Source organism: Chiloscyllium punctatum, chromosome 36 (genome assembly GCF_047496795.1).
Source record: "Chiloscyllium punctatum isolate Juve2018m chromosome 36, sChiPun1.3, whole genome shotgun sequence".
Taxonomy (NCBI): domain Eukaryota; kingdom Metazoa; phylum Chordata; class Chondrichthyes; order Orectolobiformes; family Hemiscylliidae; genus Chiloscyllium; species Chiloscyllium punctatum.
The window spans coordinates 52,548,333-52,562,983 of NC_092774.1; positions in this window are offsets into that span (position 1 = coordinate 52,548,333).

The window sequence follows — 14,651 nt, forward strand, 5'->3', positions numbered from 1 at the left end:
AAAGTTGAATCATTTCTCAAGCAAATATGTCCAGACATATTGGAACCTCTGTTTTCAAGCACATTTTGAAATAAAAATAAACGTGGAAAGGGGCAGCATCGTCACAAGAGATATCTGAACTTTGCAAGTAAAACAATTACTTGTCATTTGAAAGTGAAGAGCATAATGGAGTAGAAATGAGACCTGATGTCAGGTCGCAAATTTCACATTTCCATTTCCTTTTAACACCACTCCCACTATGGTTAGTTTTGTATTGCACTATGACTTAGAGTGCTGAATGCGTGTTAGAAATCACCCAATGCCGGTTGGTGCCGTCATTACCTGTGATTACGCTATTTCCTGCGGTGACATCATTTTCTATGTTGATGTCATTTCACATCGTTGCGTCTTTTCCTGCTGTCTTTCTCAAAGGCTGGAAAGTAGGAACCAAGTCGATATGTTTGTTGGCAGAAGTCCTGTTCAAATGCCATGCTTCCAGAAATTCTCGTGTGGGCCTCTGTTTGGCTTGTCCGAGGATGGAGCTGTTGTCCTAGTGGAAGTGGTTCCCGTTCTCACATATATGTAAAGATAATAATGAGAGGTTCATGTCATGTTGTTGCAAGTTGATCTTCATGTATCCTTGTGGCTAGTTTTCTTCCTGTTGGTCCAATGTGATATTTAGTGCGGTTTTGCAAGTGTTTTACATTAAAAAAAACAACTAATGAACTTGGAAGACCCGATACAAAAAGCAAGCAAAAGAAATTTCATTTACAAAATAGTGTGGTGACAAAAGGTCTGAAAAAAACCTTCCAGATCAGCGAGCAAACTTACATCCAGAAGGTAGTTTGGGATTTATCGGAGGACCAAAGTAAAGGTAAAATTGTCAGGGAATTGCATTGGTATGTCAGAGAAACAGACATTATCGGCAGATGAAGATAAACATAAACTACAATTGAGGCAAGTGGAATGAGAAGATAGAGAGACAGAGAAAGCGAGAGAAAAGGGATGGAGAGAAAGTTCTTCGCTGAGCAAAGAGAGAGAGAGAAGAACGGGTGAAAGATTAAGAGTGAGAAGAAAAGGAGACAGAAAGGGAGAGAGAAGCAAGGGAGAAAAATGGAGAGAAGAAGTGGAAAGACAGAAAGAGCGAGAGTTTGAACTTGAGAAGTTGTGGCTTCGTCAGCAAAGACAAGTTAACAGGATGGAGATTAGAAGAGTCGGCTGTGATATGTACAAATATATCACTACTCTGCCAAATTTCGATGCAGAAGACTTTGAAGATTTTTTTCTTTCATTTTAAACATTCGCTCGGATGTTAGAACGGTTGGAGGATATATGTCTAATGGTAATTCACATACAACTGTTTGGCACAGCTCGTGAGGGATTTGTCACGCTGTCAAATGAGGTGTCAAGGGACTATGAAGAGGTTAAACAGTCTATTTTAAGTGTTCATCAATTGGCATTGGAAGCATACACACAATGGTTCACAAACATAACGAATGAAACAGGTCAGACTTACTTTGAGTTTGAAAGAATTAAATATGGTCATTTTGCTTGGTGAGTACTTGCTTTAAAAATTGATAAGACCACTGAGTCTCTACGAAAGATTATTCGTCTGAATGATTTTAAAATCTCAGTTTCAAAGCTGGTAACAATTCTAGTGGAGGAACTGAAAGATCAGGAAATGAGAAGGGCAGCAGAATTAGCAGCTGAGAACATGTTGCTTCAGAAAACAAGATTGCGAACAAAATATCGTCCTGTGAGGGATGGAAGTTAGAAGAAGGGCGATCCTAAATTACATTATCAAGAGTGGAGAGCACTGGTAAGCTTTTTAAAACGATGCCCAATAGGACCGAAAGGATTGGTAAGACATCAGGTGTTTCCACTATGGTAAAGTGGGACATGTAAATTCGCAGTGAAGGTCAGTCAAGAAAGGTGCTGTGAAAAACAAAAGATGTGGTAAGCGAAGCTAAGCCAAAGGCATTCGTGAAGGCATTAAAATAACCCCAAGAAGAGCCGAGGATCTGCAGGAGAGAGCACAGCCTAGGCAGGGGCTCAGTATGTAGTTAGTACTTTATCTCGAAAAAGAGGTCGCCTTCGTGGCTCAAGTTTATTCCGAAAGAACGGGAAGAAATACAAAAAAAAAAGTTCAGAGATACAGATTCTCACCAGTCATTGATCGTGAAAGATGAGCAAATACGCAGTCTTACTGATCTGTTAGCCATGAGTGTGTAAATTGTGGGATAGATGGACGGAAACTTAACGTTCCCATATGTAAGATCCGGTTGGAATATCAACTTAAGTCTGAGGAAGTTACAATGGGAGTGATTGACAGACTGTCAGTTTCAGGATTTCAGTTTGTTCTTGGGAATGATTTGGTAAGATCCAATGTGGGAGTGACATCCCATGTTGTGGAAAAGCCCAAGAAAGTCCAAGAAACTGTGGAGTTAAAAGAGAAATAACCTGCTATTTTCCCAGACTGTGCAGTAATTAGATCTGACTATCATAAGAGACACCAAGAAGCGAAAAGTAGAGAAAGATTAAGGAGTTGAAGTTAAGTGAGCAGGCACCCTGATTGACGTAATGGTGCAGGAAAAACCTGAACAAGCAGAGGATCAGACGGGAGGGTTTAGCCCTGGAATGCTAAGAGAGTGCAGTAGCAAGACAACATGATGAAAGGTTTTATATGTGTAGGTGTAACTAAGAAAAGAGGCAAAATATTTTTTGGGAGGTTGTAATCTAGAATACAGAATCCGAAGACAGAAAAGGAGACCACAGCTGGTTAGTGCAGAAGGGAAATGGGCCGAAGTGCACCAGAGCACTGCGAGTAGACAAATTGAAGGTGTTACATGTAGCACATGAACTATCTACTCGTGGTCAGCTAAGGGTAGGAAATGCTCAGGCGAAGGTACAATATTTTTTCATTGGCCTGCACTGCACAAGGATGTGGTACCCGTTTGCTGAACGTGTCGAAAATACCAAATGGTAAGACATCATAAAACCAGCACCTTTGTTGTAAATTCATTAATTTGAATAATTTTTCACGCGGGTTACCACTCTTCCACCCACAGATTCGGTCACATTCAGCTGAGTCCCAACACAGATTTCTGTTTTTGCTTTAATATTATTTACAACCAGTTCCTTTGCATGACCCTGGTTTCATCTCTATCCCTGTCTATGGAGCCCAATCTTCGGCCATCATAGCTGTTCTTCTCAAATGGATCAGGAAACTAAGGTTTTCTTAGTCAATTCTGCTGTTTGCTACATTTTAACAGCTGTTTGTACGAAAAAAATCAACGTTTCAAAACATTGATTTAATATTTTGAAATATATTGGGGATTCTGTGCGTGGAAGGGCCAAACCAGATGCAACGGAGAAGGTCTATATTTTTAAGTTTGCGCAAATATTTTTCTGTAAATAATCAAAAGCAGAAAGCGACAGAAATGAAAGCACAGCGTCTGTACAGACAGAAACAGAATTCAAGGTCATTAGATTTGTAATGTCAAAGCTTCATCTTTCTCTCTCCACGATCTCGCCACACCTCATGAGTTTCTCCAGCTTATCTTTTATTTTGGTTGTTCAAGATCTCCAGCAGTCATAGTTTTGACTTATTTTATGTCAGTGCATTTACTTATATTCAGTCCCGATAGAGACTTCAAGAGAAAGACAGCAATTAATTTGCGAATATCTAATACACAAATAGATTTGACTCAGATAATTTCTGTCATTTTCTGCATCTTCAAAATAACTCGTCAGTTAACTGTAGAACCAACACCGATAAAACAGTGTTAAATCTTGTAGGCCCGACTTAGGCTTCATATTAAGCTTCGATTTAGACGTTTCAGTTTTAGATTGAAAACTTGTTAGTAATCGAGCAAATTTACCGTCATTGGCCAGGTCGTTTCATCTAGGATACTGATCGTGGGGCTTGCACAACGTGAGAGTTGCGTAAAGCAGGTGACTTCCACTGAGTTCTATGGGACGTGGAATGTAATGAGATTTATGGAAAATTGTCTGTGATGTTTCGTGAGGTGCACCTCAACAAACGGATCATCTCACTGCAGAGTTATTCTCGGTGATATGGACGAGGCTGGGCATCCCCAAAATATTTTGAAAAGGCAGCCTGACTCTAACTGTTCCTCATTTTAAACGCTGATGTGTATTGGATATTCCAGGTGTGAGGCAGCTAGTTAAACCACTCGGCTTTAAGCAAAACAGAACGCATTTAAATACTACAATTGAAATAAAAACGAAAGAATACATAATTTAGAATACCTAACGAAACAATCTGAAAAAACAACTAATACAACAATTTAAACATGGACTGATTAGAATTCCCACAACGCCCATAAACGCACTCCTTGGCAAAACGTAAATTCAAATTTAGGTTCTTACAGGAAGGAGAGATGTCAGAGAGAAACGTCAGTCCGTGATCATCTGCTGAAACATGGAATCCTTTGCACAGTTTCAGTTTCTGCGCCTGCTCACAACATCTTCTATGCTATAACGAAGCGAAAACGCACAAACTCTGAACATGGAGAATCAATTACTTCCATGCCATTGCTAAACTGGGCATTTCCCAAAACGTATACACACATCTGCCTTTCCAAAATCTCTAGAAATAGAAACCCAATTGTAAAATACCCATACTTAAGTGACAGCCTACTCCTTCCGTTTATCAATTATGTTTGGCAGTAATGAGTGCAAAATTACATGGATCTAAAGTTGTTTAATGGTGCATTAGCAACGCAACTTAGCTAATACATATTCAGCTTCCGACCTTACCTCATATGTTGAGCAAGGTAGCTGAGAAGAACTGTCAATAATGCAACTTAGAGAAGGTACATGGTGACCTCAGCTCGCTCCTTGCCCTGAAAATCCACTCAGATGAACACCAGTTCCCAAGATCTCATGACACAGTCCATGCACGCCTTTTCCAGAAAGTTCCATGTCCCCACATCTAAACGCACTTTAAGGGGCAGAAATCTGCGAGATCAAACTCTCAGCTCAGCGAAAGCTTAAAAAAAACTTGAACTGATAAACGTTCAGTCTTTATTTAAAAAAGAGCCACATGCAGTGTTTATGGCAAAAACTAATAAGAGAGGTACAAACTAATGGATCCCGGAACTCTCCAAGTCAATTTCACCTTTACAAAGAAGAAGAGTAATATCATAAATTTTAAAATATGCTGAGAAATTGCAGATTACATGAAATGTAAGTCATTTGTCGTGCTGAACATTTGCTTTACTAGTTTGACCAAACATTAATCGTTTGCATCATTCCATGACTCTATTTCTGTTGCATGGACATTTTGTTTAAGCTACACTCTGCAGTTCAAGTTATACAAGGAGCCATTAAGAAGATTACTGACGTTTTATCAAGCTAGTACAATTTGTTTATATTCAGACTCGTCGTGAAACCTGTTTCTGACCTTTGGCCACAGAAAGGTTTAATTTGCTGATCCTTAATTCGAGAATTAGCCACTTTTTTCAATCATGCAATGTCAAACGTTCCCCACAATGCCACACCCAGGCCTGAGCATTTATAATATGGCAAACTGCATGAACAGACCGGGCAAACTTCTGATCTACTTACAACACTCTTGTGCAATTGTAGGTTCTACGTGAAATGTTCCAGCAAGGAACACGTTGTGCGCTGGAAGAAATGCATTTAGCTCATGACTTGGACTAAGGTTGCATCCCTGAGGCCATTGTTGATTGTCAAACACAATGCTAGTCCACCCTTGCCTCGTCTGTTTACCTGCTCAAACAAAGCCATTTGACTCCTAAGAAATCAGTCTTGCCTTGCTGCTTCGCATGAACCCAGAGCAGGATTGTTGTCAAATTTTCACTCAGCTTCATTCTCGTCAAGAGAGAGATCCTTTGCACAGGGCCTCACAGCACAGTAACTTTGCGACAGACTCTGGTAGTAGTCAAGAGAATTGGGAACAGTCAGTCAGTCAGACACTCAAGATGTTCCATGCCAGGATGTACACCAGTCGAATAAGCTTGGAACCAACTTTTGTATGTCCAGTGGTGTTGGAGGGAAGGCCAACATTTAGTGCCAATATCTACTTATGCTTGAACTGAGGGGCTATGTCATCTATCGGTGAAGACAATCATGCCTCGAAAAAGCACTAAAACTATCTCTTGAATATATTCAATGACGTGACCGCCATTGCCTGCTGTAGGAGAGAACTCCACATGTTCACTGTTCTCGAACTGAAGAAATGTTCCCTCATCTCAGTCGTACCCAATATCCTGAGACTTCGATACCTGGTGAAAGAGTCACGAACCAGGGGAAGGATGCTCCCTGTATCGGTCAGTCCAACAACGTTAAAAGAGTATACCTTGCAGTCAGATCATCGCTCATTCTTTTAAGTTTTATTGAATAAACGACCACCCAACTCAATTAAGGGGTGGCACGGTGGCACACTGGTTAGCACCGCTGCCTCACAGCGCCGGAGACCCGGGTTCAATTCCTGCCTCAGGCAACTCTCTGTGTGGAGTTTGCACATTCTCCCCAAGACTGCGTGGGTTACCTCCCACAATCCAAAAATGTGCAGGTTATGTGAATTCCCCATGCTAAATGTAGTGTTAGGTAAACGGGTAAATGTAGGAGAATGGGTCTATGTGTGCTGCCGCTTTGGCGGGTCGGTGTGGACTTGTTGGGACAAAGATCCTGTTTCTACACTGAAAGTAATCTACTCTCTCTTCGAAGACAGTTCTGCTGTCTCTCGTGACAGTTTTGTGAACTTCCACTCTGGCAAATATATTCTATCTCAGCGAGTGAGAAGAAAACCACTCGTGATAATCTAAGCAGAGAGCCCTTTTGAAAATGCAATTCCGTTTACAGATTACAGTCAGACCTAAAACAAACAGCGCCCAGTTGAAACTTTCCCTTTAATGGTTTATGGCAACAGCAATGGGAGGTATAACCAGATGAACTCCTGAGACTTCACGTTTTGTTTAACAGAGGTGGGATAGAATGCAAGCATTCCACTCTTGAGCTCTATATCAAGCACAGCCTCATTACTGTCATGTAATTGCTGAATATACCTTGACTGATTTATCTCTTAATAAAAAACGTGATAGAGTCATATAGCATAGAAACAGATACTAGGATCCAACTATATCAGTCTACAATGTTCCAAACTAAATTTCAGTTGCTGCACAAATGCTGTCTGATCTGTTTTATGTTCAGCATTTGCTACTTTCTGATGCAAGGGAATACTTGCCTCAACCTTCGAATACTTTACTTCACTCAACAATTAATGCTTCCAAACTACTGGAAATGAAACAGTTGATCATATCATCCTGTTCTCCAATGAGAGAGAGAGGTGACTGGTGGTGGGTTTACCCTGAGATTAAGAACACCTCTGACGTGGAGAGACGTTAGAAAGAAGAGGTTTTCAAGCTAACGTCACCTGATGTGCTAATCTACTTTGTTGTTGTCAATGTACATTGCAAACAATACATCTAACCAACTGAGTTAATTGATGCTATCCCAAAAGACAGTTTGATAATGCATGTGTAAACAGGATTAAATGACAGAAACCTACATTCAAACAAAAAAAAGGCATTTTAAATCTGTTAATTGAGGCAAACATAATGTCGTTCTACAAAATTTCTTGAAAGGGGATTCTGGTCGGCAGGAACATATTATGAGCAGAAAATTAATTTTTCAGGAAGAAATGCCATTAATCTTGCATCTGGTTAGAGACCCCACTTGTAGCTATCCACTCGGTAGAATCGTTGTAATCTGGAACAACGAGCAGAAAATATTCAGTTTGTGCATGCATTTGTAGTTTAAAGTGAACACAAGATCACAATGTTTCGCAAAATATTGTCCAAAACAATTCCAGATGAAAATGATTCGCAATTCACAAGATATGCTCCAACGAGGTGGATTCCCGAAGGAAACAGACAAAAGCAAGTACTTTCCAGGTGACTCAGCCACACAAAGCTCGCTTCAAATTAAGTTCGTTGAGGTGTATCTATCTTGAATCATTGCTCAAACAGTTTTATTCTTGAGCGAGAATTATTCACTTACCCATTATTGTTACCTCTTTACTTACTTATCAGAGGACACCTTTCACTCCAGAAGCTGTTCCACGTCCATCATATTCCTCTTTTGTCCAGTAGGTTGTGGAGGGTACAGTGCACAGGATAATGTGGTACAATATCCCTGAGGTGTTCCGACTTGACTCCCAAGCCCTCCAATTTCATTTTCCAGGACATCCTTCTGTCTGCTCAACAAATCCTTGACCAGGATTTTGCATTGAAAATGCAGTCGAGTGTTTGAAAACTGGTGTTCAGCATTAGGCAGCTTTTCGTTGGAAACACCGAATGAATTCTGACAATTTCTGCGTTCGTTAAGATCCTTTTGGAATTGGATAAGCTGAATGAAAACGGAAAACGGAAATATTGAACTGATAATCAAGTTAAGGAAAAAAAAACTTGCACAAGATTATCTGATCAGCATTTCGTTTGTAAATCTCCCAATGAAATAATTTGAGGATTTCTGCATTCTCTTCTTGATTCTGTATCTGATTGCAATCATCATCTAAACGTCATGCAACTATCATAGTTTGATACAACCCTTGTATGTCTTGATATATCCAGTGCACTTTAAAATACTTCTTCACTGTTAGAAGAGTGTCTCTCTTTTCTGCACATAGTGATAGTGAGATCTAGGCTCCCACTATCCTTTCATTGATTCTACTCCATCACATTTCCTATAACCCTGCTGTTACTTGCTTTCTGCCCATTCTCCCCGCCCTGTAACGGATCCCTTCACCAAAGGGAATTATCTTGCCTGCCTTCGTTAGCTATGTTTCTCAGTTTTTTTATACTTCTTTACGCTTTGTACTTTCCCCAAATATTTCCTGCTCCAAGGATAAAAAATCCGTCTCCCAATTTATTCACATAAATACAACCCTATTAACTAGACAATATAATGGTTGAACTTTTCTGAACCCTTTCAGTTGCAATTTGATTGTTTCAAAAGCTTCCAGAACTGTAGCTGTGGTCTAATGTTGTTTTTTGTAATATTGCAGGAAACATTGTTTTTTAATCTTTCACACAGACAGTTTGCAACATCTGTAACCAACTACACTAAAGAGTGCTATAATCTATCATTATCATTCTCAAACTGCCCTGGGATCAAGGGATATGGGTGGAAGGCCAGTGGAATGAATCTTGGATCAACCGTGATCCTAATGAATGAAAGAGCAGACTCGAGGGAACGAAGAGCAGATTTCTGTTAATTTTATTTATGGTCATAAGGAATAGGGTCCATTTTCGGGATTGACAGCAGAAAATCGGGGGAGTAAAACAAAATTGTATTGGTAGAGGTTTGATGGAATAACAAACTTATTTTGTTCAGTATTACTGTTATAGTTATTCGATTATCCTACGTAGTTACAGAAAGGGATGTCGGGGGTGTTGTGCATGACATGCCTATGAGGTTTCGAACGATATTGAATGCAATGTCACACAAAATGCTTTTGGGAGAAGTGAAGTCCTTGGAATTGAAACGACAGTGAGATGGGTCGTTTCAGTTTGAACTTTGTTACAGCTTCCATTAAAGTTTGTCGAATGCTTATGTGAACAACACTGAAACTATAGGGAATGAAAAAATTGGAAAGGTGAAGCATTGGATGTCAGATAACTGAAAGTCGGTAGGTCAGTAAAACGAAACATTTTATTGAACTCACAGTTTGAGCAGGGAACAGACAACTTAACAGAAAATATGAGTTATCTCCAGGGAAAAACGTCTGTCGAATTCATTGAAACTAACGTGAGTGATGATATCACATGAATGACTCTCTGGAGACCTGAAGCATTCATAAATGTAAGCATCCTTGTCATGCATCAGCCACAGATATTTAGCACTGGCAGAAGTCATTGAATATTGAATATGGTTAAACCATGGATTTTGCTCATGAAAGAAGTATGTTATCCGATTCTAGCAGTCATTTGCATTCCAGGTAAATCATTCCAGTCTGTTTGTTTTTGTGTAAGTGCTTTTCGTTCATTGTTAATGCCCTACTGAGAAAATAACTAATTGCCAATGCCAATGTTTTATGACACAATGTTACCGAAAGCAAAATCAGCAATTGTTTGTGGACACTTTCAACTCTTCCTACTTTCTCAACATATTACTGCTGTAATAATAACATAATAGAACTGACGTTTGCAATTTTCTTTTTCCTTAATACTTACACTGTCAGTCTACAGTGGATAGGATACCGATGTTACTGGCACACAAAAGTCTCAGTAGGTAAGTGGTTAGCACTGCTCCCTCACAGCATCAGGGAACTGAGCACGATTCCATTTTCGGGAGACAGTCTGCATGTAGTTTGGACGTTATCCCCGTGTTTTTGTGAGCTTCAGCCGCGGGACCTGGTTGCCTCCCACAGTTGAAAACTGTGAATGTTAGGTGGATTGGTCATTATAAATTGCCCATCGTTGGCAGGACGTGTGAAGTAGGTGCATCAGCCATCAGTAATTCAGGGATAGCCTGATTCAGGTCACGGGTCTGGTTGGGCTGCTCTTTGCAGTGTCAGCGTGCAGTTATTGGACCGAATGGTCTGAACTACCCTGTAATGATGCCACGAATTACATGGCTTATGTTCAAATGTTTATGGTATGTATCTTCACACTTATTTAAATCATGCCTTGGAAAACTGATATAAAAGAGAGGGGTAGGATATAGTAGTGATATAGTCGCTGGACTATTCATGCAGACACCCAGATGATGTGCTGGACTGTTGTTTACGCTTCCCGCCACAGTCAACGTTGGATCCTGAATTTGAGAAAATATATTGAATTAATGCAATGCTTTCACATGCACATATAAGTCTATTGGGTTAATTTGCATTTGCAGAATTGTATTTGTAGATACATTCTGTTCTTTTCAAAGAACACATGTAATCTGTAGGCAGCCATTTCTTTTTTGATAATCCATGGAACATTTTATGAATTTACACTTTGGGAATAGAACTATTCAGATACAAGTTTGGAAAACGTACAGACTCTAACCTCACACCACTTATGCATTGTCTTAGCTGAGGTGTCACTTTTTTGTGAGCACCCTAAGTTAACTCGGGAATGTGACTCGAAAGAAGTTCTGGCGTTTACATTTTAATGAATCGAAAACTGTAACCCTTTCTCAAAGATGAAAGATGTAACAGCAATCTGGGTTGTTTCAATATGACGCATCAGAGTATGACACTTTGATAATCCATAATCGATTTTTTGACCTTTGATCCTACTCCACGATGTACGTGACGTAGGATCAGAGCTCTGAAGGCTTGTACTTCCAAATAAATCTGTTCTAACAAAGCTGGTGACGTGTGCTTTTTAATTTCGTTCACCCTAGTCGAAACTGACATCTCCACGTCATAATCCAACGATAAACAGGTATCCACCTTACCCAGGTCACGAACGATCATAATGGATGTAAACTACCATCCTTACCTCGTCAGGTTGACAAGGAATTGCATATGCATAACAATGTATTTGTCTCTAAACTTCACTTTGGAGAATGAGACATGGACAATGAATGCCAGCCGAGCCAATGACACCACCAATCAAAGACGATTCCTTTCTTGAAGGTACTGAACCTCCCTGTCTCTCTTACAGCAAATTCGATGACGATTTTGATTCTCTTGCGAGGCAACTGTGGTCTTTCCAAGTGTATCTCGGTTTACATGATAGCTATGGCAACTTCCGATCTATTGGCCATTATCATTAATATTGTCGTGTATCGCATTTTGAACTATCATTTTCCATTTTCCTTCTTGTCTCACACGCCTGTATGCTTATTCATTGCATACATTACGACCATCACTCTTGATCTAACTGTTTGGTTCACCGTTTCATTCACATTTGATAGATTTGTGATGATCTGCTGTCAGGAGTTTAAAAGAAAGTATTCCACAAAAAGAACCGCAATCACATTATTAATAATCATCTCAGCCCTGATCCTACTGAAGGATATTCCGGTATTGTTTGCATACGAGCCTGAGAAGATCGTTCAAAAAGTCCAGTGGGGCTGTAGAACAAGAGCAACTTTCTTAGCTTCACCTCTTGCGATGACGTTTGTCTGGTTTTACAGTGCCTCGGTTGCTTGGATTCCATTTCTGCTAATATTCGTGTTCAATTCTTTAACCGTCTACCGCATTTTCGTGGCAAATAGAAGGCGTATTGGACTCCAGGGGCACAGACATGGGAATCAGGGCAATTCAGTGGGCGAGAACCGAAGGAAATCTATCATTTTATTATTCTCTGTGTCAATCAGCTTCATCGTGCTTTGGTCGACATATTCCCTATGTTTGGCCATCACCAGAGTATCACACTCTAATTATTCCCGAGGCGACTTCACAAACCCTGAATATATCGCAACGGAAACAGGAAATATCCTGAAGCTCCTGAGTTGTTTCCTTAATCCATGTATTTATGCAGCAACACAGAACAAATTCAGGGAATCGCTGCTGAATATGATGAAACCTATAGGGAAACAAACCCTCAGAATATGTTAAAATGTATAAACAGAGTACTTATTTTCAAAATACAACAATATAGCTGAGCTTTCAGTTCATTTCTTTTCTAAAACAATAGGTTTTTCTTCGGCTCTGTTAATGTACATTTAAAAAAAAGTTGTTAGCTTCCATTACTTAGTTTTGCTGTGGGACAATTTATTCTGATTATTTTTCTGTTCTTTATAACTTCTTTTGTGTTGTTACAAATAGTATATTCATTGAAAGGGAACAATTTCAACTTTGTGAATCAATATTTTTAAAAAGTATAATGAAGGCGGAAGTGATGTCTTACCTTTGAATTGATATCAAAGGAATCTGAGCACATACCAGGATCCAATTTGACAGTTTTGCTTTTAAGATTGGACTGGAAACAATCCAAGATTACTGTCTTGCTTGACAATTCAACTAACGTGTGTGTGTGTTTGTGTGAGAGATGTGTTTGTTTGTGTGTTTGTGTTAATATTTGTGTTTGTTTGAAATGATTAACTACGCTGAACCATGAATTTTTTTTTGGAAACTGCAGAATAGATCTGCAGTTTGGAGACAACTTCTTAGTTCTTATTCTGTACAGAGAGTCAAAAACCTGACTATCACAGAGCTGAGAGTGTGTTGCTGGAAAAAACACTGAAGGTCAGGCAGCATCCGAGGAGTGTGAACCCTGATGACAGGCGCTGGCCCGAAACGTCGATTTTCATGTTCCTGGGATTCCGTTTGACCTGTAGCAACACATTCCCAACTCTGATCTCAGCATCTGCAGACCTCACTGCCTCCCTGACTTTCACAGAGCGTCATTTTGCAAAACCACTCTGACGAGCCAACACTCAGATGTGATCGAAATGATTGCAGACTGCAAGTAGCCAGCCAGAAACACAGAAAAAAAATTGAGAAAAGAGCTGAAGAATATGGTGAAATCTGTATAGAGACAAATCTGAAGACTTGATAAAAATGCGGACGAACATACATGTTTTTCAAAAGACTCCTTGATAATTAATTACCTCTTTTACTGTCATCCTTACTTACTGAAAACCGAAAAGAAAAGATTGCACGTTGGGTTTTGCGAGGCACATTCCTTTGATTTCCTATTGGATATTTGCTGTGGGTGACTTTCGAACAAAGTAAAAAGAACAAAGAAATTTTACAGCCCAGGAACAGACCCTTTGGACCGCCAAGCCTAAGACTATCCAAATGTATTGCCTTAACCTGTCGGACACTTCCTAAGCATTTGTGTTCCTCTGCTCCCCACCTATTGAAGCATCTGTCCAGATGCATCTTAAATTAATCAGCCGTGCCTGCCTCGACCACCTCTGCTGTTCCAAACGCCCACCACCCTCTGTGTGATGTACTTGCCGCGTGTATCCCCCTTAAACTTTCCACCACTCAGCTTGAAAGTTAACCTCTCGTTATTGAATTCTTCACCCTGGGAAAAAAAGCTTGCCTCTATCCAGCTTGTCTGTACCCTTCATGATTTTGTAAACCTCAATCAGATCCCCCCTCAATCTCCTTTCTTCGAGTGAAGATAAACCTAACCTACTCAAAATCTCTTCATAGCTCTAACCTTCCATACAAGGCAACATCCTCGTAAACTTTCTCTGTACCCTTTCCAAAGTGCCCACATCCTTTTGGTAATTTTGGTGACCTGAACTGTACGTAGTATTCTAAATGCAGCCGAACCCAATTTTAACATGACATGCCAGCTCTTATGCTCAATACATCGTCCAATGAAAGCAAGCATACTATATGACTGCTTGACCACTCTATCCACCTGTGCAACAACCTTCAGGGCACAATGGACCTGCACTGCCAGATCTCTCTGCCAATTAACTTTTCCCAAGATTCTTTTATTCATTGTATAATTCGCTCTGGAATTAGACTTACCTAAATGCATCACTTCACATTTGGCTGGATTGAAAGCCATTTGCCTCTTTTCTGCCAAACTCTCCAGTCTATATATATTCTCCTGTATTTTCTGAGAGTCCCTAATGTTTTCTGCTCCACCAACAATCTTTGTGTCGTCTGCAAACTTGCTGATCATACCAACAGTGCCCTCTTCTCGATCATTTACGTATATTATACAAAACAGTGGCACCGTTACTGACCCCTGTGGAACATCACTTGTCACCTTTCTTCA